This window comes from Triticum urartu, chromosome 5 (genome assembly GCF_003073215.2).
Source record: "Triticum urartu cultivar G1812 chromosome 5, Tu2.1, whole genome shotgun sequence".
NCBI lineage: Eukaryota > Viridiplantae > Streptophyta > Magnoliopsida > Poales > Poaceae > Triticum > Triticum urartu.
In genome coordinates, this window is record NC_053026.1 from 384886296 (window position 1) to 384911362 (window position 25067).

At 48.7% G+C, this 25067-nt stretch overlaps 1 pseudogene; it reads left to right on the plus strand.

Annotated features, from left to right (window-relative positions):
* The window catches only part of LOC125506084, a 33276-nt pseudogene extending 21155 nt beyond the window's left edge, over window positions 1–12121 (plus strand).
* Window positions 12122–25067: the final 12946 nt, after the last annotated feature.

Below are 25067 nucleotides of genomic sequence, written 5' to 3' on the forward strand. Positions count from 1 at the left end.
GTTGAAGTTTTCAACGGGGAATAAAATATGTGAAATTGTAAAGGATAGGTCATTGTATTCATAAGTGGCAAAGGCTCCCCCTGAAGATGTGCATATAAGTAATTTGCTTTTGGTATGCAAATGCACATGGCAGGTTGTACTTGTGGAGATCCTCTTCAACTTATGATGACAATTCATCATGCATGAAAAAGTATGTGAAGATAATGACATGCATAATGAAAAATGGGCATCTGCAAAATGATCTAAGTGCGGAATTTATCGTCGCACATGCGGAATTTATCATCGCATGACAGAATAGAAAATAAGTAGCAGATGACCATCGAGTTTTAAGTGTTACAACTCAAAGAACCAAATGTATCAAAACGAGAGTTGTAAACACTAGGCAAAATATAAAGCAACCGCCCATATGGACCCGCTTGAAGACTATCAAACTCATATGCTTCTCCCCCTTTTGTCAGTAAGGACCAAAAAGGTTTGAAGACATAGAGCGTCTACTCGTTCCCATGAGGAGTAGGTGAAGCAGCAAGGTCGTCAGTGTTGTTAGGCGGTGCAGACGAACTCGGGGCAGTGTCGATGCATGCAGAAGTGGGAGGCGGTGAAGTAGCATCGTCTTCGTCATCGATCACTCTGGCATTCATAGTTTCCGCGGAGGAAGAGAACTCAGAGTCTTCAAGAGACTGAGTTCGTCGCAACACAGTCCTTCTTGGAGGTGTGGAGTCAAACTTGAAGCGTTCAGAGAAGCCATCCTCTTGAAGATCATTCTCAGAGCACATAAGCGTCAGTCCTTTCCATGTACGCCGACAGGTTTCATGGGCAACAAAGGCATTCTTGGTGGCAAGATTGCGAATCCTGTTTACGTCCACCAAGAGGCTTTGCATTTGGCGCTTCAACCAGTCATGATGCCTATCCTGTTTCTGATGAAGGGCAACCAGAAGCTCTCGGTCATTGAGAACACGAGATCGCTTCTTGGGCCGTTGGGCAATGGTGCTTTCAGTGGCTTCAGTGAGGGCACGATGAGGTGCATGTGTAGTACTAGCCAGAGGATAAACACGAGTGACTGCTTCAACTCCTTCAATGTTCTAAGTGAAACTTTAATGCTCCGCATTCTGAATACTAAGAGGTTCCTTGGCAGGCTCTAGATAAATGGCTTCAACGGACATATCCACATCAGGCAGAAAGATCCGATGATTGCGAGCAGATGGCTGATATGAGATAGCTGAGTGGAGTTTAATCAGCCGCATTATCCATGGAGCGTAGAACTTCAAGCCAAAAAGATCAGATCCTGATGCAGCAAGTTGGAGGATGAAGAAGTCTTGTGCATTGAAGCATTTGCCATGAAGAATATAGAAGACCAAAGTCTTCATTGCACCTTCCAGCTTTGCATGTGGAGAATGTCCTTTGATGGGACAGAGAGTTCACCTTTTAATGTCATAGATAGTCCTTGGCAGATACTCCAGGTCTTCAACAAAGAACTCCTTAGGATATGCAGCGTCTTGTGGCAAAGGCTTCATCATACTAAGCATCTGACTCATGTTCGGTTCAGGCTTCTGAAAGATGCTCTCCATAGCTTCACTGTGAAGCTGACAACCAGGTTCATAAAGATCTCCAGGAGTGGGCAGACCAGTGAGCTCAATGATATCAAAGGCTTTGGCTTCGTGATGAACATTTCTGGTCATCCACTCAAGGACCCAAGTCTTCGGATCTCTGTTGTAGCCACGAATGTGAAGAGTGGCATAGAATTGGAGCAGCAATTCTTCGTTCCAGTGCTCTTTGTCGGTGACGAACGGCAACAATCCAGAATCTTTGAAGCAATCCAGAGCTTTTTCCAAGCAAGGCAGACCAGTTATGGCTTCAGTGTCAAGACGCATATGAGGGAAAATACGACCTTGATTGTACAGAATGCATGAGTAATAACTTCATTGCGGATAGCTCCAGAACCGATTAGAAGATATTCTTTCCCTTGAGTAGGGGTTCTTGGCGCTATTGAAGAAGGTGTTGTCTGCTTTGAAGCTGTTGACATTAAAATATCCGGGTGCCGATGCAGGACCTGGAAACCTGGGCAACCTTGGCATTGGCTTCTGTACTGAGGCCTGTGCTCAACGTGATAGTCAAACTGAGGACCAGCAGTAGGCGCAGGAACAGGAGCGGTTGCATCATTGGCTTCATTGACTTCTGGCACATTGGTTGGTGCAGGCTCCACATTTGCTTGAGCCACGACTACGTCATTGGCTTCATTTGTGTTGGTGGTGGCAGCCTCAAGATTCTCAGCCTCCACTTGATGAGCTGGAGGGTCGGGCATAGACATGTTCTCCTCGAGAACAACTTCTTCAGTAATGGGGGGAGTAGGGACACGTTCTTCTTCTTGTGTGTCGTCGGCTGATGCAGCCGGAATGTCTTCAGCAGATTTAGCCTCAGACTCGGAGACATTCACAGTAGGAGTGGCATCTTGAAACACTTGACGTGCAACAGATTGGTGAGGCACTTCTCCTTCTGGAACGATCGAAAGAGAGACTTGAGGCCTTGGTCCTTTGCAAAGCCTGCGTAACGCTGGCGACGCCTTTGAAGATGGAGTTGGCTGGGCCTCAAGGTCATCTTCTTCTTCTTCTTGCTGGGGTGGTGTGACTTGTTGTTGTGGGTGATCATCCCATGATGCATCCTGAGCAATTGGCGTCAAAGGACGACCAATGCTGATGAGTTCGCTGTGCGTAAGCACAGGCGATGATACCAGTTGGTGCTCAATCTGAGGAAGAACTACATCATCTTCAACATTGTCATGGTGACCAATGTCTTCAGCAGCGGTGGGATCAACTGCTGGAATGTCTTCAGCTTCATGAGCCTGTGTGGAAGCAGGCTCATGGACAATCAGTTGGCGCTCTTGATGTTCAGCTGCAGGGCGAACCATTGAGATAGGTTCAACAACTAAGGGCTTTGTGGGAGTAGCCCGATCCTTCTTGGTTTTGCGCTTCTTCTTGGAGGCGGCAGCATCAGAGGCTTCAGGATGTTTCCTCTTTCTGGCTTCAGCCTCAGCAGTCCTCGTCTTCTTCAGTTCTGAAGTGGTTGACCTGACCTTTGGCTTCGAGCCAGTCATGCTGGCTGGGATGACAATGGGATGTGCTTCCTGCCTTGGTGCTTTGGGTTCGGCCACAGCTGGCTTCTTCTTCTTCTTTGCAACCATCCTAGGATCGATGCCAGGACGACCAAGAGCCTTACGCTTCTCAGCCTCATTGTAGGCTTGCACACACTTGTCAGCCAGACTCTTCATGCGTTCACGAGAACCTTGAGCTTCTTCATGCTTCTTGAGAAAGGCTTTTTTGAGCTCGTGCAGCATGATCTTGAAGTTTTTGACCTCTTGCACGCTGAGCTCTGCCATGTGCTTCTTGAACTGAGCTTTCTCATAGTCAATTTTGTGCTTCAGCTCAACTATGCACTGAGCTAGAGCCAGCTCAGAAGCAATGGCACCAGAGAAGGCAACGCTGAGGCCAATTGGAAGTTGCAGATCCTCAAAGCTGAGATTGGGGGTTTCAAACCACTCATCAATGAAGTTGTGGATAATTGCCACATCAAAGAGAGGCAAATCATTGAAGATTTCTGCTTCTTCTTTGCTCTTGATCAGTTGCTCAAGAGCGTCATCTGCAAGATCTTCATCGCTGGACAGATCAATGGCATCATTGCGCAGAATAGCAGCAGCAGTCAGTTCTTGGCTGGTGTGTTGCAAGGGCATCTTTACTCTCGAGGGCTTGGAGATGCGTGACAAATCTTTAGACTGCACACTGTCTTCAGGAGGTGCAGTAGCCAGTGGCTTCACCCGTGAGATTTTTGGTGCCGAGGCAGGCTTTGAAGCTTTAGGCTTCTTCAGTTTCTTTGGCTTCGGCGGTGCAGGCGCTTCATCAGATTCAGCGTCATCCGCAGGCTCATCCACGGCTGTCCCTTGAACCATGATATGAGTGATGAGACCTTCCAGGTTGTAGAAGGGCCCAACAAGATTGGGTTCAGCTTCGCGGGTGCCATCGGCACGGGGAGCAGAAGGACTAGGGTTGAAGTCTAGTCCCAATGACTTCTTGTTTTGCTTAGACAAATTCTTGGCAAACTGGAAGTTGCGTTTGAACAAATTGTTGTCACGACACCATAGCAATGACGATGGGTGTGCATCCGCAGGCTGTGGTCCACGGACCATGCAGGGATAGAAGCCTTGTTCAATGGCTTCATCTCTGGACCTGGGTTGAAGAATTCTGTATAGGATGTCTCCCCATGGTCGCTTGATGGCATTTTTCTCAGCATATTCCTGGGTCACAAACCTGTACTTGAACCATTGTTCTGCCCAATATCTTCGAATCCATTGGATTCGGGTCTTGCGCTGATTGTAATCCTCTTCAGGATCTGTCTTGTAAAGCTCTGAGAGGTCATCAGACAAATCTCTTGACGTTCCCCCACGACGCTGTCTACCACCCTTCCTTACTGATTTCTCTACAGCCATGAACTTCAAACTGAATGGCTTCAACACGTTCAAAGGCTTCAAAGGCTTTCACTTGCTGAACAAACAGGAACTGGCTTCGGGAGAATTTATATGATGCTGTAAGAATTCTGTAAATGAATGCAGACTATGAGAACCAAGGGATTCTCCCACGGACATGTACCTGTGACAGCATTAAGGTGCGAGGGAAGGGGAAGAGGTCATATGCATTCTCAGAAGATTTTGAAGATAAATCAGTTTAGAGGACATTGACCTCATAGTGCGAAGACATTCACTCATAGATAGAGAGTTGGTTCCAGATTTGTACGAATCCACGAATAAGTACAAGTGAGGAATCTAACTACTTTGTGAAGCATAAGTGAACATACTAGGCATATTATGAGATGCAGTATGAAATAGATCCAACTTGTGTGAACAGAAACAGCTTGTGGTAGAAAGTGATGAATCTATAGGATCAAAGGGGCCGTAAAAAGGAAGTTTTATTTACCACACGAAGAACTCCTAGACGGAGAGGGAGATGAGGCCGAGCAGTTCGATCGTCCGTGCCCTAACTTGGCGACGGAGGACACCTATGGCGACGGCGGAGAGGACGATGTCCGCGGCCGGCGTGAAGACGGCGTCGGAGAGGTCGCGGCAGCTAAGCGCTTCGTCGCCGGTGTCGTTGAGGGCTAGCGGTGGCGCTAGGGTTTGTGCGAGAGTGGAAGAAAGGATAATGACTGTGGTGAGGCATGTATTTATAGGGACAGGGACGGCACAGTGTTATTACACAGGTGCCCCTGGCGATTCACATCTGAAGGACACATGGCCATCATGCAACATATCAGAGGTTGTTCCACGTTCCCACGCACGCCTGGATTGTCGGGTGGTCGTTCCCACTTCTCCGGGTTTCAGGTGAAGGAATTAGCATTGAAAGCGGACTTAATGTTTGTCTCTGTATCTTCTGCTGACAAGGACGCAGAGAAGACATTTGACAGTTTCAAGAGAATGCATATGATTTGGAGAGATAGAGTTTGAGATAAAAAGCATAGAGAGGTTAGGGTCCGATCACATTCACTTAGTTCAAAAGATTCAACAAGAAGACATAGCTATAAGTGAATGCTGTAGAGGACAGAACACTAGTATATATATGTGAGAAAGACAATCAAACCAACATAGTGAAGATAATCATGAAGAAAAGTTGAGAATGAAGACAAACAAAATGTGAAGACATAGCAAATGTAACGCATGGGTGAAACACTTCAAACAGAGGAATTTGGTGGTGGCGTTACCCACCGTATAGGAAGTATTAGACCCAGACACGGCGCACAATTATCGTGGCGCTCCGAAGTCAAATTTCACATTAATGTATTCACACTTAGAATGTATGTCTTCATTGATTGAAGATATACTTTACTTCGTGTGTTGCACATCTAAGTCATCAATATGCATAAGTGTTAGGATGTGTGCCTGATCACAGGACATTTGAGGATTCCAAGATATTTAGCTCACACCGTAACTTGCAAAATCTCTTCTCATCCAAGGGCTTGGTGAAGATATCTGCCAATTGCTCTTCAGTGTTGACGTGTATGATATCAATATCTTCCTTCACAACATGATCTCTGAGAAAGTGATGACGAATTTCAATGTGCTCTGTCTTCGAGTGCTGAACTGGGTTGTTGGCAATCTTGATGGCGCTTTCGTTGTCGCAGTAGAGTGGCACTTGCTTCAGATGAATGCCATAGTCTTTGAGTGTTTGCTTCATCCATAGAAGCTGAGCGCGGCAAGATCCAGCAGTAATGTATTCAGATTCAGCAGTGGAGAGAGATACACAGATCTGTTTCTTTGAAGACCAACATACAAGTGATCGTCGTAGAAAATGACATGTGCCTGATGTAGACTTGTGATCCACCTTGTCACCAGCATAATCAGCATCTGAGAATCCAACCAGATCAAACTCTGAGCCCTTTGGATACCATAATCCTAATGTTGGGGTGTGAGCCAAATATCGAAGAATTCGCTTCACAGCTAAGTGATGCGATTCCTTTGGTGCCGCTTGGAATCGAGCACACATGCAAACACTAAGCATAATATCTGGCCTAGATGCACATAGATAAAGTAAAGAACCAATCATGGAGCGGTATACCTTTTGATCAAACTCTTTACCATTGTCGTCGGGACCCAGATGATGTTTAAATCGCAAAGCATTGAAACAGACATTAAATTGAATCCAAGGGATTCAACAAGCATGAGTTTATCCATGTCTTGATCCTTTGAGATTGCAACTCTACCTAGACCCAATACCTTGCTTTTACCAGTGTCAGCAAATGTGATGTGACTTTTGTCAGATGGACGTAGTGTTGAGTCCATAAGAAGGCTTCGCTTGCTAGTCATGTGATTGGTACACCCACTATCAATAATCCATTCTGAAGCAGCTGGTGTTGTACCCTACAGTGCAGTTAGGGGGATAGGCTTCACGAAGAGAATTGTGAAGCAAAAACATTTGACGAACCAGTGGATTATGAAAGCTTAGATTGAGATTTGGACTGATAGGGCGAGTGGCAAGCGATTCAGGAACAAAGTACATAATAAGACCATTTGGGCATTTGATCTTGTGCCCTACAAGATGTTTAAGGTCCCCAGCAATAGCGTCAGACGATTTTGGTTTTCGGCTGGAGACCTTTCCCTGCAAAAGAGAGTTAAGCTTTCTTAGCCACCCACATCTTCAAGGGTGGCTTCGAAGCAATGAGTCTAAGTGCAGCATCTGAGAACTTTGGCTTTGGAGCCCTAGCAAAAAGTCTTGCAGGTGGACAATAGTACTCATAAGAATAAGCAGAATAGTTCTTGGTCTTATGAACATGGCGGTTTGATGAAACGCGCTCATATTCACAGGCCTGAGTATGGTTTCCCTGCAAAACATTTGCGTTAGTGCGACTCAGGTGAGTCCTCTGTCTGTATGAAGTCTTTGGACTGTATGAAGCCTGTGTTCTGGGGTTTGTATTCTTCACCTATGGTGTCATGATGACATTCACAGGAAGATTCTCCAAACACCTTTTCGGCACCCAGATCTTCTTCATAGGCAGTCCATTCCTGCAGTTATTACCAATATACCTGGCAAACACTTCACCATTCTGATTCTTAAACAGTTTATAGTTTGCATCAAAGGATTCATCAATAACAATGTGATTAGCACAAGTGAAGCCAGATAGGGTGGATGGATCCGCTGAAGGTTCCTTTGCAGCAACCCATGTGGTTTTGGGGTACTGCTCAGGTTTCCAGTAAGAGCCATCAGCATTCATTTTCCTTTCTAACCCAACACCCTCTTTCCTAGGGTTTCGGTTCAGGATCTGCCTTTTGAGGACATCACATAGTGTTTGATGCCCTTTGAGACTTTTTTACATCCCTGTTTCAAGCAATGTCTTCAACCTAGCATTCTCATCAGCAATAGCAGTGGTATCCTCAGCAGAGGGGTTAGTTACCACATCAACAGTTGAAGATATTGCAATATTAGCAGCAGTAGAACACTCAGCAATAGAAGTAGCGTTGTCACGCTCAATGCATTTAAGACATGGTGGTTCAAATCCTCCCTGAGCGGAACTGATCTGTTCGGCGTGAAGTGACTCATTTTCCTTTTAAAGATCTTCATGAGCCGCTCTCAATTTCTCAAGATCTTGCTTCCTTTGAAGATAATGATAGGAAAGATTTTCATGAGTTGTTGAGAGCGTTTCATGACGACTTTCAAGTTCCTCATACTTAACGTGAAGATTTTTTATGTCTTCAATTAAGGACTGAGATCGAGTCATTTCAGCGTCTAACAGATCATCGCTTTTGTCTAACAGTTTTTGAATATGTTCCATAGCTTTCTGTTGTTCAGTTGCAATTTTAGCAAGTGTTTTGTAGCTAGGTTTGGAACCACAATCAGAGTCATCTTCACTAGAAGTTTGATAGTGAGGAGTGCGTGTGTTTACCTTGGCACCGCGTGCCATGAAGCAGTAGGTAGGAGCGGAGTAGTCCTTGTCATTTGCATCAGTGTCGGTGATGAAATCATTGTCTTCAGTGTTGAAGATGGACTTGGCAACGTATGCTGTAGCCAGACTCGCAACGCCAGAATCGGACTCCTCCTCAGAAGCGGACTCCTCCTCTGAATCCATTTCCTTGCCAACAAACGCACGTGCCTTGCCAGATGAGCTCTTCTTGTGTGATGAAGACTTTGAGGAAGACTTGGAAGAAGACTTTGAGTATTTCTTCTTCTTCTTATCGTCAGAGTCATATTCCTTGCTCTTCTTGTTCTTGTTGTTCTCATTGTCCCACTGCGGACACTCAGAGATGTAGTGGCCAGGTTTCTTGCACTTGTGGCATGTTCTCTTCTTGTAGTCATGAGCAGAAGCTTCATCATTTCTTGAGCTTGATCGTGAAGACTTTCTGAAGCCTTTCTTCTTGGTGAATTTTTGGAACTTCTTCACAAGCATAGCAAGCTCCTTTCCAATGTCTTCAAGATCATCAGAACTGCTGTCAGATTCTTCTTCAGATGAGGAGACAGCTTTTGCCTTCAAGGCACGAGTTCGCCCATAGTTGGGATCGTAGATGTCTCTTTTCTCAGAAAGCTGAAACTCATGTGTGTTGAGCCTCTCAAGTATGTCAGACGGATCGAGTGTCTTGAAAACAGGACGTTCTTGCATCATCAGGGCTAGGGTGTCAAACGAACTGTCAAGTGATCTCAGGAGTGTCTTGACGACTTCATGCTTGGTGATCTCAGTAGCGCCGAGGGCTTGAAGCTCATTTGTGATGTCAGTGAGTCGATCAAACGTGAGCTGGACATTCTCATTGTTATTTCTCTTGAAGCGGATGAAGAGGTTGCGAAGGACACTGATTCTCTGATCTCTCTGGGTTGAGATGCCTTTGTTGACCTTCGAGAGCCAGTCCCAGACTAGCTTAGATGTTTCCAAAGCACTCACGCGGCCATACTGTCCTTTGGTCAGATGACCACAGATGATATTCTTGGCAGTAGAGTCCAGTTGAACGAACTTCTTGACATCAGCAGCAGTGACCACTTCTCCAGCCTTGGGAACGCCGTTCTTGACGACATACCATAGGTCGACATCAATGGCTTCAAGATGCATGCGCATCTTATTCTTCCAGTAGGGATATTCAGTTCCATCGAAGACGGGGCACGCAGCGGAGACTTTAATTATCCCTGCAGTCGACATAGCTAAAATTCCAGGTGGTTAAACCGAATCACACACAACAAGGGAGTACCTTGCTCTGATACCAATTGATAGTGCTAGTGATCGACTAGAGGGGGGGTGAATAGGCGATTTTTATGAAAGTCTTCAAAACATATAAGTTTCAAAGACAAACGATAGAAATAAACCTATTATCATGCAGCGGATGGTAAACTACACTAGGCAAACCATAGTCAAGTATTCAATGAAGTGAAAGCACAATGACTAATAGCAGCTAGGCAGTAAGGATCAGGTAGGAAGATATTGTGAAGCCAATCAGAACAAGTAATCACTCAGTGAAGCCAAATGGTGATGCAATCGTACAATGACTTCACAAGGACCAACAATAAGTAAAGGGAAGGGAAGGATGAAACCAGTGACTCGTTGAAGACAATGATTTGTTGGACCAGTTCCAGTTGCTGTGACAACTGTGCGTCTGGTTAGGGAGGCTGAGATTCAACTCAGAAGACCCCGTCTTCACCTTATTACCCTTGAGCTAAGGACACCCAGTCCTCGCCCAATCACTCTGGTAAGTCTTCAAGGTAGACTTCCAAACCTTCACAGACTTCATTCACCGGCGATCCACAATGACTCTTGGATGCTCAGAACGCGATGCCTAACCGGCTGGAGGATTCACAGTCCTCAAGTGTAATAAGTCTTCAGATCACACAGACAGGAAGACTTAAGTGATGCCTAACACTCTTTGGCTCTGGGTGTTTAGGGCTTTATCCTCGCAAGGAATTCTCTCTCAAAGGCTTTGAGGTGGGTTGCTCTCAAACGACAAAAGCCGTACTCAAACTCTGAGCAGCGAACCGTTTATGGTTGTAGGGGGTCGGCTATTTATAGCCACTAGGCAACCCGACCTGATTTGTCCGAAATGACCCGGGGTCACTAAGGAACTGACACGTGTTCTAACGGTCAGATTTCAAACACACACGACAACTCTACTTGGGCTACAAGCAAAGCTGACTTATCCACTCTGGACAAGATTTGCTCTCATAGTCTTCACTCGAAGACATAGGATTTTGGTTAAGCATCACTTCAGTCATTCTGACTGGTTCTCTTGGACCCCACATAACAGTACGGTGGTTCCTATGACTCAACAAAGAAAAACAAAGAACAGCGAAACTGCTAAGTCTTCGCGCTCCATAGTCTTCACGCGATGTCTTCTCTTGTCATAGTCTTCAATGTGAATGTCTTCACATACCACCTTTGACTTCAATGTCTTCATACATTTTTAGGGGTCATCTCTGGTAGGAAAACCAAATCAATGAGGGACTTCTACCTGTGTTTTCCTGCAATTCTCACAAACACATTAGTCCCTCAACTAGGTTTGTCGTCAATACTCCAAAACCAACTAGGGGTGGCACTAGATGCACTTACAATCTCCCCCTTTTTGGCTCTGGTGAAGTCATTGTATGATTGCATTATCTTTTGTCTTCACTGAGTGATCGCTTGTTCTGATTGGCTTCACACTATCTTCCTACCTGATCTATACTGCCTAGCTGCTATTAGTCGTTGTGCTTTCACTTCATTGAATACTTGACTATGGCTTGCTTTGTGTAGTCTACCTTCCGCTGCATGGTAATAGGTTTATTTTCATCGTTTGTCTTCGAAACTTCAATGCTTTGAAGACTTTCATAAAAAACTCCTATTCACCCCCCCTCTAGTCGATCACTAGCACTTTCAGTTGTAGTTTTCATAATTAGTCATCATTAAATGAATCTGATTCTGAATCAGCTATTTAACTGAATTTGTAAGTAATGTCTGTAATTTTGAACTGATTTTTTCTATTGTAGGGTGTTGCAAATTCTGGATTAGTGCAGTGGGTAGATGAGCATTGGCCAGAGCATATGCAGAATGCTATTCATAAGCTGTGCTTATGTATGAGGATAGCCAGCATAATAACAAGATGGCATGTCTGGAGCATTCATGCAGTGTACACAATCTCACACGACAGAAAAAAGAGTTGCAGGAGACATATGAGAAGCTTGTTGAATATGTGAACAACCTCTTGGATTATAAGGATAGCCAGCCTGAGGTAAACCAGAAGAATGATGCTAAGAACATTTCAGTGAGTGTGGAAAGCAGCATGACAAAGGATGCCGAGATCAAAAAATTGAAGGCTGTTGTTGACCAGTTAAAGCAAATTCATGTAGCTCAAGCCACTGTCATTAGGAATTTGAAGTTCAACCATCTTAAAGAGAAGGAAAAATTGAGCTCTGATAAGAGGACTTTGGAGATTCGTTATGCTGGCCTGAAGAAATAGAAGGATGACCTGAAGAAAGAGAAGAATCGGGTGGATTGTCGCATTGCTGAGCTGATGAAAGTGAATGAGAAGTTGACCATGGAGAAGAGTACTCTTGCTTCCTGCATTGTTGAGCTCAAGACAGCAGGTGATAGCAACAAGAGGAAGCTTCACCAGATTAAGGCTATTTGTGATGAGGACTAAGTTGTGTTGTTGTCTGACCATGTGTGTCAATGATGTCTTTTGTAGTAGCTATGGAGGAAAGCTTGTAATGTGTTAAGCTTTATTATGGTGAACTCTATTATTTCTGTAGCAATGAACCTTGGATTGTATGTTGTTTGTGATGAATTACCAGTTTCAATTATCAGCTTTAATTAAGTTTAGTTTGTGATGAATTATCAGCTTGGATTAAGTTGAGTTTGTGGTGAATTATTAGTTTCAATTGTTCTTAAATTATTGGCTTGTGATGAATTATCAGTAATGCCCAAATGGATCCATTTAGGGTTTTGTCAACGCCGAGGCACCCTAAATGCCCAAGTGGATCCATTTAGGGTTTTGTCGACGCCGAGGCACCCTAAATTCCCAAGTGGATCCGTTTTGGGGTTTGTCGACGCCGAGGCTCCCTAAATGCCCAAGTGGACCCATTTAGGGTTTTGTCGATGCCGAGGCACCCTAAATGCCCAAGTGGATCCATTTTGGGGTTTCTCGACGCCGAGGCACCCTGACAGTAGTGACATACTTGGAAATGATAACACTGACAGCAAGTAGATAGCAAGCAGAACTGAACATAGATAGCAAGTAGATAGTGAACATAGATAGCAAGTTCATACTGCTGGCATACATAGATAGTACCTGCATACATAGTCTGACATAGATAGAACTGGCATACTAACATACTGACGAAACTGAACTTTTTCTTCTACTCACGAAACTGAAGGCAGCATGTCACTCCTTCTTCAGCATCTTCAGGCGTTGGGAGCGTCGCACATCATTGTTGTTCACCGCCGCCCTCTTCTTCTTGGCCGGCGCTGGCTCCACCACATCTTCACCGCTGCCCTCCTGTTCTTGCTTCATGACGGCGAGCTCTGGGTTATCGGCGACCTCCGGTAGCTTATCCACAGCAATTGGATTGTTCTTCTGCCCCTCCACGGCGTCGAGGACGGGTGCCTGCTACCTCTTGAGCACTGCGTTGGATTTCCCCGAAGAGGAAGGGATGATGCAGCAAAGTAGCGTAAGTATTTCCCTCAGTTTTTGAGAACCAAGGTATCAATCATGTAGGAGGCTACGCTCGAGTCCCTCGTACCTACACAAAAACAATAGCTCAACGCAACCAACACGCTTAGGGGTTGTCAATCCCTTCACGGTCACTTACGAAAGTGAGATCTGATAGAGATGATAAATAATATTTTTTGGTATTTTTGGTATAGAGATGCAAAGTAAATAAAGTAAAAGCAAAGTAAAAGCAAGGCAATAGTAAAGTGATGGAGATTGATATGATGAGAAAGAGACCCGGGGGCCATAGGTCTCACTAGTGGCTTCTCTCAAGAGCATAAGTATTCTACGGTGGGTGAACAAATTACTGTTGAGCAATTGACAGAATTGAGCATAGTTATGAGAATATCTAGGTATGATCATGTATATAGGCATCACGTCCGAGACAAGTAGACCGAAACGATTCTGCATCTACTACTATTACTCCACTCATCAACCGCTATCCAGCATGCATCTAGAGTATTAAGTTAAAAACAGAGTAACGCCTTAAGCAAGATGACATGATGTAGAGGGATAGTTTCATGCAATATCATAAAAACCCCATCTTGTTATCCTTGATGGCAACAATAAAATACGTGCCTTGCTGCCCCTTCTGTCACTGGGAAAGGACACCGCAAGATTGAACCCAAAGCTAAGCACTTCTCCCATGGCAAGAACAACCAATCTAGTAGGCCAAACCAAACTGATAATTCGAAGAGACTTGCAAAGATAACCAATCATACATAAAAGAATTCAGAGAAGATTCAAATATTATTCATAGATAGACTTGATCATAAACCCACAATTCATCGGTCTCAACAAACACACCGCAAAAAGAAGATTACATCAAATAGATCTCCACGAGAGAGGGGGAGAACATTGTATTGAGATCCAAAAAGAGAGAAGAAGCCATCTAGCTACTAGCTATGGACCCGTAGGTCTGAAGTAAACTACTCACACTTCATCGGAGGGGCTTGGATGATGATGTAGAAGCCCTCCATGATCGATGCCTCCTCCGGCGGAGCTCCGGAACAGGCCCCAAGATGGGATCTCGTGGATACAGAAAGTTGCGGCGGTGGAATTAGGTTTTTGGCTCCATCCTCGATCGTTTGGGGGTACGTGGATATATATAGGAGGAAGAAGTATGTCGGTGGAGCTTCGAGGGGCCCACGAGGCAGGGGGCGCGCCCCCTACCCTCGTGAGCACCTCGTGGCTTTCTTGACGGAGGGTCCAAGTCTCCTGGATCTTATCTGATGAGAAAATCACGTTTCGGAAGGTTTCATTCCGTTTGGACTCTGTTTGATATTCCTTTTCTTCGAAACCCTAAAACAGGCAAAAAACAGCAATTCTGGGCTGGGCCTTCAGTTAATAGGTTAGTCCCAGAAATAATATAAAAGTGGAAAATAAAGCCCAATAATGTCTAAAACAGTAGATAATATAGCATGGAGCAATCAAAAATTATAGATACGTTGGAGACGTATCAAGCATCCCCAAGCTTAATTCCTGCTCGTCTCGAGTAGGTAAATGATAAAAACAGAATTTTTGATGCGGAGTGCTACTTGGCATAATTTTAATGTAATTCTTCTTAATTATGGTATGAATATTCAGATCCGAAAGATTCAAGACAAAAGTTCATATTGGCATAAAAATGATAATACTTCAAGCATACTAACTAAGCAATTATGTCTTCTCAAAATAACATGGCCAAAGAAAGTTCATCCCTGCAAAATCATATAGTTTAGTCATGTTTCATTTTCATCACACAAGAATGCTATCATCATGCACAACCCCGATGACAAGCCAAGCAATTATTTCATACTTTAGTAATCTCAAACCTATAAACTTTCACGCAATATATGAGCGCGAGCTATGGACATAGCACTATGGGTGGAATAAAATATAATGAAGGGGGGTTATGTGGAGAAGACAAAAAAGGAGAAAGTCTCACATCAACGAGGCTAAGAGCATCTCCAGTCGCACCCCCAGAAAGGCCTCCCCAAGCGTTTTTTCGCGTCGGCGCTGAAAAATCGGCCCAGTCGCGCCCCTAGGAGCCCGATTTTCGCCGGCCTGGGCCGAATTTAGCGCCGGCGAACCCAGGCCGAACCCGGTGCGTTGGGAGGCGCTCGGGGGCGCTGGGGCGAGCGGTTTTGGCGCGAAAGAGCCGCGGGCCCGCCGCGTCAGCGACACCGCGCGTCATCTTCCCCGAACGCCTCAGTTTCCCGCGGGGAATCAATGGCAAGGCTGCCGCCGGTCAACCTTACCAGTGATTCCTCACGGGCGGCGCATTCACGGGGCGGCGCGCCGACGCCTCCCCTCCCTCGCACGCGTACACATGGGGCAACGCCGCTATATAAGCCGGTGGCCTCCCTCGCCTCTGGCTACACCAGCCACACCCGCCCTAGCCCGTTGTCGGTGTCAAAACCGGCGGATCTCGGGTAGGGGGTCCCGAACTGTGTGTCTAGGCTGGATGGTAACAGGAGGCAAGGAACACGATGTTTTACCCAGGTTCGGGCCCTCTTGATGGAGGTAAAACCCTACGTCCTGCTTGATTAATATTGATGATATGGGTAGTACAAGAGTAGATCTACCACGAGATCAAGGAGGCTAAACCCTAAAAGCTAGCCTATGGTATGATTGTTGTATGATGAATTTGTCCTATGGACTAAAACCCTCCGGTTTATATAGACACCAGAGAGGGTTAGGGTTACACAAAGTCGGTTACAATGGTAGCAGATCTTGAATATCCGCATCGCCAAGCTTGCCTTCCACGCCAAGGGAAGTCCCATCCGGACACGGGACGAAGTCTTCAATCTTGTATCTTCATAGTCCTGGAGTCCGGCTGAAGGTATAATCCGGCTACCCGAACACCCCCTAATCCAGGACTCCCTCAGTAGCCCCTGAACCAGGCTTCAATGACGACGAGTCCGGCGCGTAGATTGTCTTCGGCATTGCAAGGCGGGTTCCTCCTCCAAATTCTTCATAAAAGTTTGTAAACACCAAGAGTAGTGTCCGGCTCTGCAAAATAAGTTTCCACGTATTGCCACAGAGAGAATAATATTAACACAAATCTAATCTGCTGACGTATTCCGCAGCATGACATCACACTACGACCAAGCCTTTATTCGAATCGTTTTCACTTTTCCACCTCAGCGTGTTTTGCGAGGTGGTTTCCTTGGCATGTCTTGTCAAAGCAGAGATCGTGTCCCCCATTTACGGGATTCTCATCAATACGGATGTGGGTAACCCAACCGCGCCATTTATCATGGCACTTGGGAGGCAAGCGAGTTTTACTAGGCTGGTGGGGACGCATAGTCGCATCCGCTCATATAAGGGGATAAGGATCCACCTTTTTACCTACGCCTTCTTCCTCCTTTGCCTATCCATCTTCTGCGCACCCGAGCTCCAGCGCCCAATCCCGCACTTCCTACCTCAACCTTCTCCAACAATTTCCGGAGCGGGAGGCAAGTGGATGGTCTCCTCCATCACGGAGGGCCATGTCAAAAGGCTAAGGAAGGCCGGATACCTGTCCAAAGACATCGCGCACCGGCTTCCTGAGGAGGGGCAGCTTCTCCCCACCCCAAGGCCCCATGAGAGGGTAGTATTTCTTCCCTACTTCCTCCGTGGACTGGGTTTTCCTCTCCACCCATTTTTCCGTGGGCTCATGTTCTACTATGGCCTAGATTTCCACGATCTGGCCCCGAACTTCATCCTCAATATCTCAGCGTTTATCGTCGTGTGCGAGGCTTTCCTCTGCATCCGCCCCCATTTCGGCCTCTGGCTCAAGACCTTCAACGTCAAGCCAAAGGTGGTGCGCGGCAACCAGGCGGAGTGCGGAGGTGCCATGGCGGGCAAAATAGCCAACGTCCTATGGCTCGAGGGCTCCTTTGTGGAGACCTTGAAGGGGTGGCAGTCAGGGTGGTTTTACATCACCGAGCCACGCGATCCGAAGTGGATCACAGCCCCTGAATTCCGATCCGGACCCCCTACGCGGCTCACGTCCTGGAAGGAGACGGGCTTGTCGTGGGGCGACGAAGAAGAGGTGACCGGACTGCAAAAATGCATCCAGTCCCTAGTGAACAAGCAGCTCAAGCTTGTCAACGTAGTCCAGGTCATGCTCGTCCGCTGGATCCTTCCGTGTCAAGAACGGGACTTCAATTTGTGAGAGTTCAACCCGGCGTAGCACCAAACTCTGAGCGGGCTCTTCGACACGACGTACGAAGATGTCTGGAAGGGGCTAACCAAAGGCGCCGAGGCTCCCACATCCGCCTCCGAAGACCACGGATTCAGCTCGCAGCGTCCTGCTGGCGAGGTAAAATATTTTCATCTTTTACAGGATGTTAAGTTTTCTTCATAGTTTGACTCCATGCGGGATCTAAACTCCCTCACCTTTGACAGGATTGGCAGGCGAAGTCCGGACTGATTAACTGTCCGGCTCCTTTGCCCGAAGACCCAGCCCCTGCTCTCCTAATGAAGCTGCTGGTTCCGGCACCTTATGTGGTGCCGGAGAAGAAGGCCAGGGGGACTCGAAAGAGTTCCCGGCATATGGTGGTGTCGGACTCGTCGTCCGATGAGTCCGAGACGCACTCCTCCTGTGAAGACGAGGAGGAGGAAGAAGAGACCTCTCCCCCTCCAGCGGGGGGAGGAAAGAAGAGGAAGGCCGCCCTAGTAGGGGAGGCCGAAGGGTCCAAGAAGAGGAAAACCCCTCCGCCGGACTACGCCCCTGACGCCGACGAGGACGAAGAGGAGTGGCTGGACAGGGCCAAGCGTCCAGCGAAATCGTAAGTGTTCGGATACCAGAGTAACTCATGATATTCCTTTTGTTTCGCAGCTTTCCCTAATGTTGAATATAATCACGCAGCCCGCCCAAGGATGGGCTCGACGAGTCGTCGAGCGGCTCCCTGGATTCATCGGACGTGAATTCAGTTCCGCCCGCTGCCTCCCCCTGTGCTGCGGATGACGCCGAAGTGGCATCACGACAAGCTCCAGGGCAAGAGGAGGTGATCCAGGAGGAGCCGCGAGGCGACCTCCCGGACTCCAGGAGTAAAGGGGACAAGACTCCCCCCCCAGGGCTCCAAGTCCGGCTTTAGGCCGGACGCCGCGCCGGAATCATCGACGGTTCCGGACCGTGGCAGGCAAACTCCTGCCAAGAGGAGCAAGCCTATTGAGCCAGCATCCTCCGTCCAACCGGAGGCACCGGACAATCTATTGGAGGTGCTTAAGGGCGCCTCCATCGACGAGGAGCACCGTACCATCATGAGTACGGTGGTCCAGAAGGTTCGGTCCGCCAAAAGCGGACTGACTGAAGCTTGTGCTAGCCTTCTAACAGGCTTCGAGGTAAGTAAAAATATGTAAAAATATTACCGCATAGACAGTAGCCCCTGATGCTCTGTTTGGCATTCGGAAAGAAAAGCCGAATAGAGGATCTATTAAATATCGCAGGAGTCTAACTAAAAAGGAGTCAATATACGTATGCAGGCTTCGCTGCTGGCCACCGCTGCACTGACTGCGGAGGTGAGTGCCCTGAAGCAGGGCCTCGAGCGGACCGAGCAAGAGCTCGGCCTTGCCAAACGGCAGCTCGAGGATAAAGAAGGTAAGAGATACCTTACAGAAAAAATGCCTATAAGAAGACGCAATTGCAAAAAATGACAGGAGTATACTGCTTATTGTAGGGGCCACAACTGAGGTGGCGACCCTCAAGCAGGCGCTGTCCGAGGCCAAGAAGAGAGCGGCCATGGACCGCACTGAGCGGGAGAAATTTGAGGCGCAGGTCGGCGAGGTGCAGCAAGAGCTTCAGGCTCTCATGAAAAAACATGAGAGTTTGGAGCTCGACTCGAAGACGCGAGCGTCCGAGCTTGCTGCGGCCCTTAAAACTGCCAAATCTGCCAAGGCCGAAGCCCAGAAGGCCCTCCAGGAATTGGATGTGGTGAAAAATATAGCGGCGGGTAAGGCATTCTCTATGCAAAGCAGACATATAAAAGTAAACTAGTTGTTACTTACCCGAATCCGGAGCTCTCCAGGGGCATTCGCAGATCTTCCCCGCGGCGTATCCGATGCCGCCGCATTCTACCGAGCCGAGGAAGGCAGCTCGACGGAGAAGGTGTTCTGGTCTCAGTACGCTGAGGCCGGACACCCTGTGCCCTTGAGCGACCAGCTGAAGCAGCTGGTCGAGCTCCACAAGGCGGCCGAACAGGCCCTGAAGGGCTTCATAGTTCGGCTGTGGCCTGGAGAGGCCCTGCCTGGGAGCTACTTCGGACTGGTGCGGCGGCTAGTGGAGGCTTGTCCAAGGCTCGAGGTCATCAAGCGCTCCGTCTGCATCGAAGGTGCCCGTAGGGCCCTTGCCCGTGCAAAGGTGCACTGGGTTAGCTGGACGGTGAGAAGCTTGTGAGGGACGGGCCGCCGCCGGGGAAGGAGCATCACAAGCCCGAGAACTATTACAAGGATGTTCTGGCCGGTGCCCGCCTTATGGCGGATGAATGCACCAAGGATGTAATTTTTGAATGAACTCGCTCGTGTTATCCTGTGCGCTGAAAACTTGTTCATATGCGCTAAGCAATGCTTGAATTTAAAATATTACTTTCTGTGCGGCCGTTTATCAAAAAATTGAGAGATGGCCAGTCGTCGGCTTCTGCCCCCATGCCACTAGTGCTGGGGTGTTCGGGATAAACCTGAGCGCTCTTTTTCCCATGATTGGGTCCATCGAGGGAGGCGCTCAGCACAACGAACAAGGCAATCGGACTATAATGCTTGAACACTCTCACTTAGCCATAGAACTCTATAATTTTAAATCTCGGCGAAGCCCCTAGTATTCGGAAGACCGAGTTCGGGGCGCTATCCACGCCTTGGCCGAACAAAGCCGGTTCCTCGCTCGAAGCGGCATAAGTCTTTAAGGACTCGAAAAACCTCTCGAACAGCGACCGGTCTCTCGCCTCATCATGACAGTCAGTTTTAGCTTTCTCTACTGAGGTGCTCAGCCCAGCTCAACTGGGGCACAATCGCAGTAGTTCTCCTAGTGCTACCTTAGCCGATATAGCGGAACGTAAGGCACCAAAACATAGGAGCCGGGCAAACCCAACTATTGACCCAAATCATGATTCGGAGCCGATGCATATAGTGCTATAAGTTCGGGGTGCCGCACTTGTGAAAGTGTACGGACTTCTCACGCCATATTGATGGGTACTGAAGCCCCTAGCGTATTTTGCTGTACCACGGTGTACGGATGCAGCATGTTATTAATAGACAAATATATAAAAAGAGGATAATGCAAAAAAATAGACAAAAAGCTATGCATTGTTTATAGAAAGGTTGCTATGAAAGCGGAACGATACAAATAGTGCGATAAGCAAAATAAATTGGACTATTTAACATGTCCTGGCCAGGGGCAGGCCGCGGAATTGTATTAAAAACAGGTATGCTGCTTGCAATAGAGACTACCTGGAAGTTCCATAATGCGGCGTGGCTTGTTTACGTTCCTGGATCTTGCATCGTTTGTGCGGCAGTTGAATTGCCGAACGGGTCGTCCGAAGTATGGAGTCCTGAGAGTAAGAAAAAAAAGAAAAAAAGAATCCGGCAGCCCCTGGTGCGGTTTAAGCCGTATTTCGGGCATGCCGTGATAGTGCCCCTTCCCCTGTGCCCATGGTATTTCAAGAGCGTAGTTATGTACGTGAAGCACTGGTTCCGCTATATCGCGAGGGATAGGGTTGGGGCCGCATTGCTACGCTAGCTCAGAACGTGCCAGGCGGTCTTGCGGTAGGGTACTCCGGGCGCGCTTGATAGTGTCCGGCTTTTTGAAGGCTGAACTGGAGAACTGCCTAGAGAGGCTGCTTTGTACTTCTGCTGCGAGCACTGTCGTGTGCTCCTCCGTTCGGAGGGAGCGTTCAGTGTTCCCATTGACCGTGATTACTCCTCTAGGGCCTGGCATCTTGAGCTTGAGGTATGCATAGTGCGGTACCGCATTGAATTTTGCGAATGCGGTTCGCCCGAGCAGTGCGTGATAGCCACTACGGAACGGGACTATGTCGAAGATTAACTCCTCGCTTCGAAAGTTATCCGGAGATCCGAAGACCACTTCCAGTGTGACTGAGCCTGTACAGTTGGCTTCTACACCTGGTATGACGCCTTTAAAGGTCGTTTTGGTGGGCTTGATCCTCGAGGGATCTATGCCCATTTTTCGCACTGTATCCTGGTAAAGCAGGTTCAGGCTGCTGCCGCCGTCCATGAGGACTCTTGTGAGATGAAATCCATCAATGATTGGGTCTAGAACCAATGCGGCGAAGCCGCCGTGGCGGATGCTATTAGGGTGGTCCCTTCGATCAAAGGTGATCGGGCAGGAGGACCATGGGTTGAACTTTGGGGCGACTGGCTCTATCGCATATATGTCCCGTAACGCACGCTTCCGCTCCCTCTTGGGGATGTGGGTTGCGTATATCATGTTCACCGTCCGCACTTGCGGGGGAAATCCCTTCTGTCCACTGTTGTTCGGCGGCCTGGGCTCCTCCTCGTCGTCGCTATGCAGCCCCTTGTCTTTGTTTTCGGCTCTTAACTTGCCTGCCTGCTTGAACACCCAACAATCCCTGTTGGTGTGTTTGGCTGGCTTTTCGGGGGTGCCATGTATCTGGCACAAGCGGTCGAGTATTTGGTCCAAACTGGATAGGCCCTGAGTATTTCTTTTGAATGGCTTTTTCCGTTGACCGGATTTGTAGCCTCGGAATCCGGCATTAACTGTCGTATCCTCGTTGCTGTCGCTGTTAACGCGGCGCTTTTGTTTGTTCTGACGCGACCTGTCACTTTTTTCCTTGGTATTCGAATTACCAGGGTTCTTGGTTAAGTTGTTGCTGCGAGGTAGCCAGCTGTCTTCTCCTGCGCAAAAGCGGGTCATGAGTGTCGTGAGGGCTGCCATAGATTTCGGCTTTTCCTGTCCCAGGTGCCGGGCAAGCCACTCGTCGTGGATATTATGCTTGAAGGCCGCTAAGGCCTCTGTGTCCGGACAGTCGACTATCTGGTTTTTCTTTGTTAGGAACCGTGTCCAGAATTGCCTGGCCGATTTCTCTGGCTGCTGAATTATGTGGCTTAGGTCATCGGCGTCCGGTGGTCGCACATAAGTGCCCTGGAAGTTGTCAAGGAATGCGGCTTCCAGGTCCTCCCAAGAACCGATTGAGTCTGCTGGCAAGCTGTTAAGCCAATGCCGGGCCGGTCCCTTAAGTTTGAGTGGGAGGTATTTGATGGCGTGTAGATCATCACCGCGGGCCATGTGGATATGAAGGAGATAATCCTCGATCCATACCGCAGGATCTGTTGTGCCATCGTACGATTCGATGTTTACGGGTTTGAAGCCCTCAGGGATTTTATGATCCATTACTTCATCTGTGAAGCATAGTGGGTGTGCGGCGCCTCTGTATTGGGCTATATCACGACGCAGCTAGATGGAGCTTTGTCTGTTGAGTTCGGCCTGACCGGATTCATTGCATCCGGAGTGACGATCACCGTCACGTGCCGTGGGGCGCCTGCGCGATCCGTATATTGATCTTGTTTGCCTTGCCTTGTCCTCCAGTATGTCGCGCAGGTCGGGCGCATTTTCCCGTGCCTTAGTATGCTTGACGCGGCGCCGGGCATGGCTTGAGTGGAGGGCCGAGAGGCCTCTCTGTCGCGGCCACGAGGTGGCCGGTCGGCCATGTCATGCGCTGGTGATGTAGGTGCTTCCTCCTCTAGTCGGGGTAGCAGCCTGCGCTTTGGGTAACTCTTGGAGGGGCGTTCGAGTTCATACTCTTCGGCCGCAAGGACTTCAGTCCATCTGTCAGCTAGCAAATCCTGATCAGCTCTAAGTTGTTGCTGCTTTTTCTTGAGGCTGCTTGCCGTGGCCATAAGCCTGCGTTTAAAATGCTCTTGTTCGGCGGGATCCTCTGGCACGACGAACTCGTCGTCGTCGAGGCTTGCCTCATCTTCGGAGGGAGGCGTATAATTATCGTCCTCAACCTCTTGGTCCGCCGCCCTCTCATGAGGGCTGGCTTCTCTGTCCTCCTGTGTTGAATCTTACTGGAGGGGGTGTTCTTCGGCGCTATCCGGAGTAGTATTATCTCCCGTGCCGGAATCACCGTTTTTGCTTTGGCGGGATTTAGAGCGGCGCCGCTGACGTCGGCGCTTGGGCTGTTTCTTAGAGGTATCGTCCCCCGCTGTTCCATCGCCGTCTCCATCCTTTGGAGTGTCTACCATATATATGTCATATGACGAGGTGGCCTTCCAGCGCCCTACAGGTGCTGGTTCTTGTTCGTCTCCTGCATCGTCGTCCATGTCGTCGATGTCTTCGGAGTCGAAGTCAAGCATGTCGATTAAGTCATCGATAGTGGCTACGAAGTGGGTGGTGGGTGGGTTTTGAATTTCTTCATCGTCTGTATCCCAACCTTGCTGACCGTAGTCCGGCCAGGGCTCTCCTGATAAAGAGAGAGACTTTAGAGAATTCAGGATGTCGCCGAAGGGCGAGTGCTGAAAGATGTCCGCGGCGGTGAACTCCATTATCGGCGCCCAATCAGATTCGATCGGCAGGGGCGCGGGGGGCTCGGAGTTCGGAGAGGAATCCGGCTCCTCGGAGTCACGGGCCATGCGGAGTGCGGGGCTGGAGTTCGGCTCGATCGCCTCTGAGATCGCAGCCCCTGAGGCAGCATCCAACCGCTGATCCTCGATCGGTGCAGTAGGCTCCGAATCAATGGTCGGAACCGATGCGTGTGCGGCCTCCAAGGCGCTGTTCGGCGGCAGAGCTATATCATGCCCATCGAGACAGTGCGGCGCGCTTGGCTGTGGGTCGAATCCGTCAAAGATCAAGTCCCCGCGGATGTCAACCGTGTAGTTTAGGCTTCCAAACCTGACCTGATGGCCAGGGGCGTAGCTTTCGATCTGCTCGAGGTGGCCAAGCAAATTGGCCCGCAGCGCGAAGCCGCCGAAGACGAAGATCTGTCCGGGGAGAAAAGTCTCACCCTGGACTGCATCGTTGTTGATGATCGAAGGAGCCATCGAGCCTAAAAGCGATGACACAGAGGAACTCTCAATGAAAGCACCAATGTCGGTGTCAAAACCGGTGGATCTCGGGTAGGGGGTCCTGAACTGTGCATCTAGGCCGGATGGTAACAGGAGGCAAGGAACACGATGTTTTACCCAGGTTCGGGCCCTCTTGATGGAGGTAAAACCCTACGTCCTGCTTGATTAATATTGATGATATGGGTAGTACAAGAGTAGATCTACCACGAGATCAAGGAGGCTAAACCCTAAAAGCTAGCCTATGGTATGATTGTTGTATGATGAAGTTGTCCTACGGACTAAAACCCTCCGGTTTATATAGACACCGGAGAGGGTTAGGATTACACAAAGTCGGTTACAATGGTAGGAGATCTTGAATATCCGCATCGCCAAGCTTGCCTTCCACGCCAAGGAAAGTCCCATCCGGACACGGGACGAAGTCTTCAATCTTGTATCTTCATAGTCCTGGAGTCCGGCTGAAGGTATAGTCCGGCTACCCGAACACCCCCTAATCCAGGACTCCCTCACCCGCCCTCTACCTCTCCCGAGCGCCGCCGCCAAGCCCTGCCTCTCCCGAGTGCCGCCTCTCCCGAGCGCCACCGCCGAGCCCTCCCTCTCCCGATGGCCGAGCGGTTCCCCGATGATGAGGCCGTGGCCAACGGCTTCGGCCGCCGATCACTCCGCGAACAGGAGTCTTGGCTCATGTTCCAGGAGAACATCCCAGCGCCGCCGGACATGCGCGCCGAGCCGACGGGCTGGAAGCTCAGCAACGGGGGAGTGCCCATTCCCCCATTGCCCGACGTCGTGGCCAAACCCGGGTACTTCGCCGAGGAGGTCGACGTCGTGCGCGTCTCCCTCACCGCTGACCAACTCTCCCTCCCCCAGTACGCCGCCG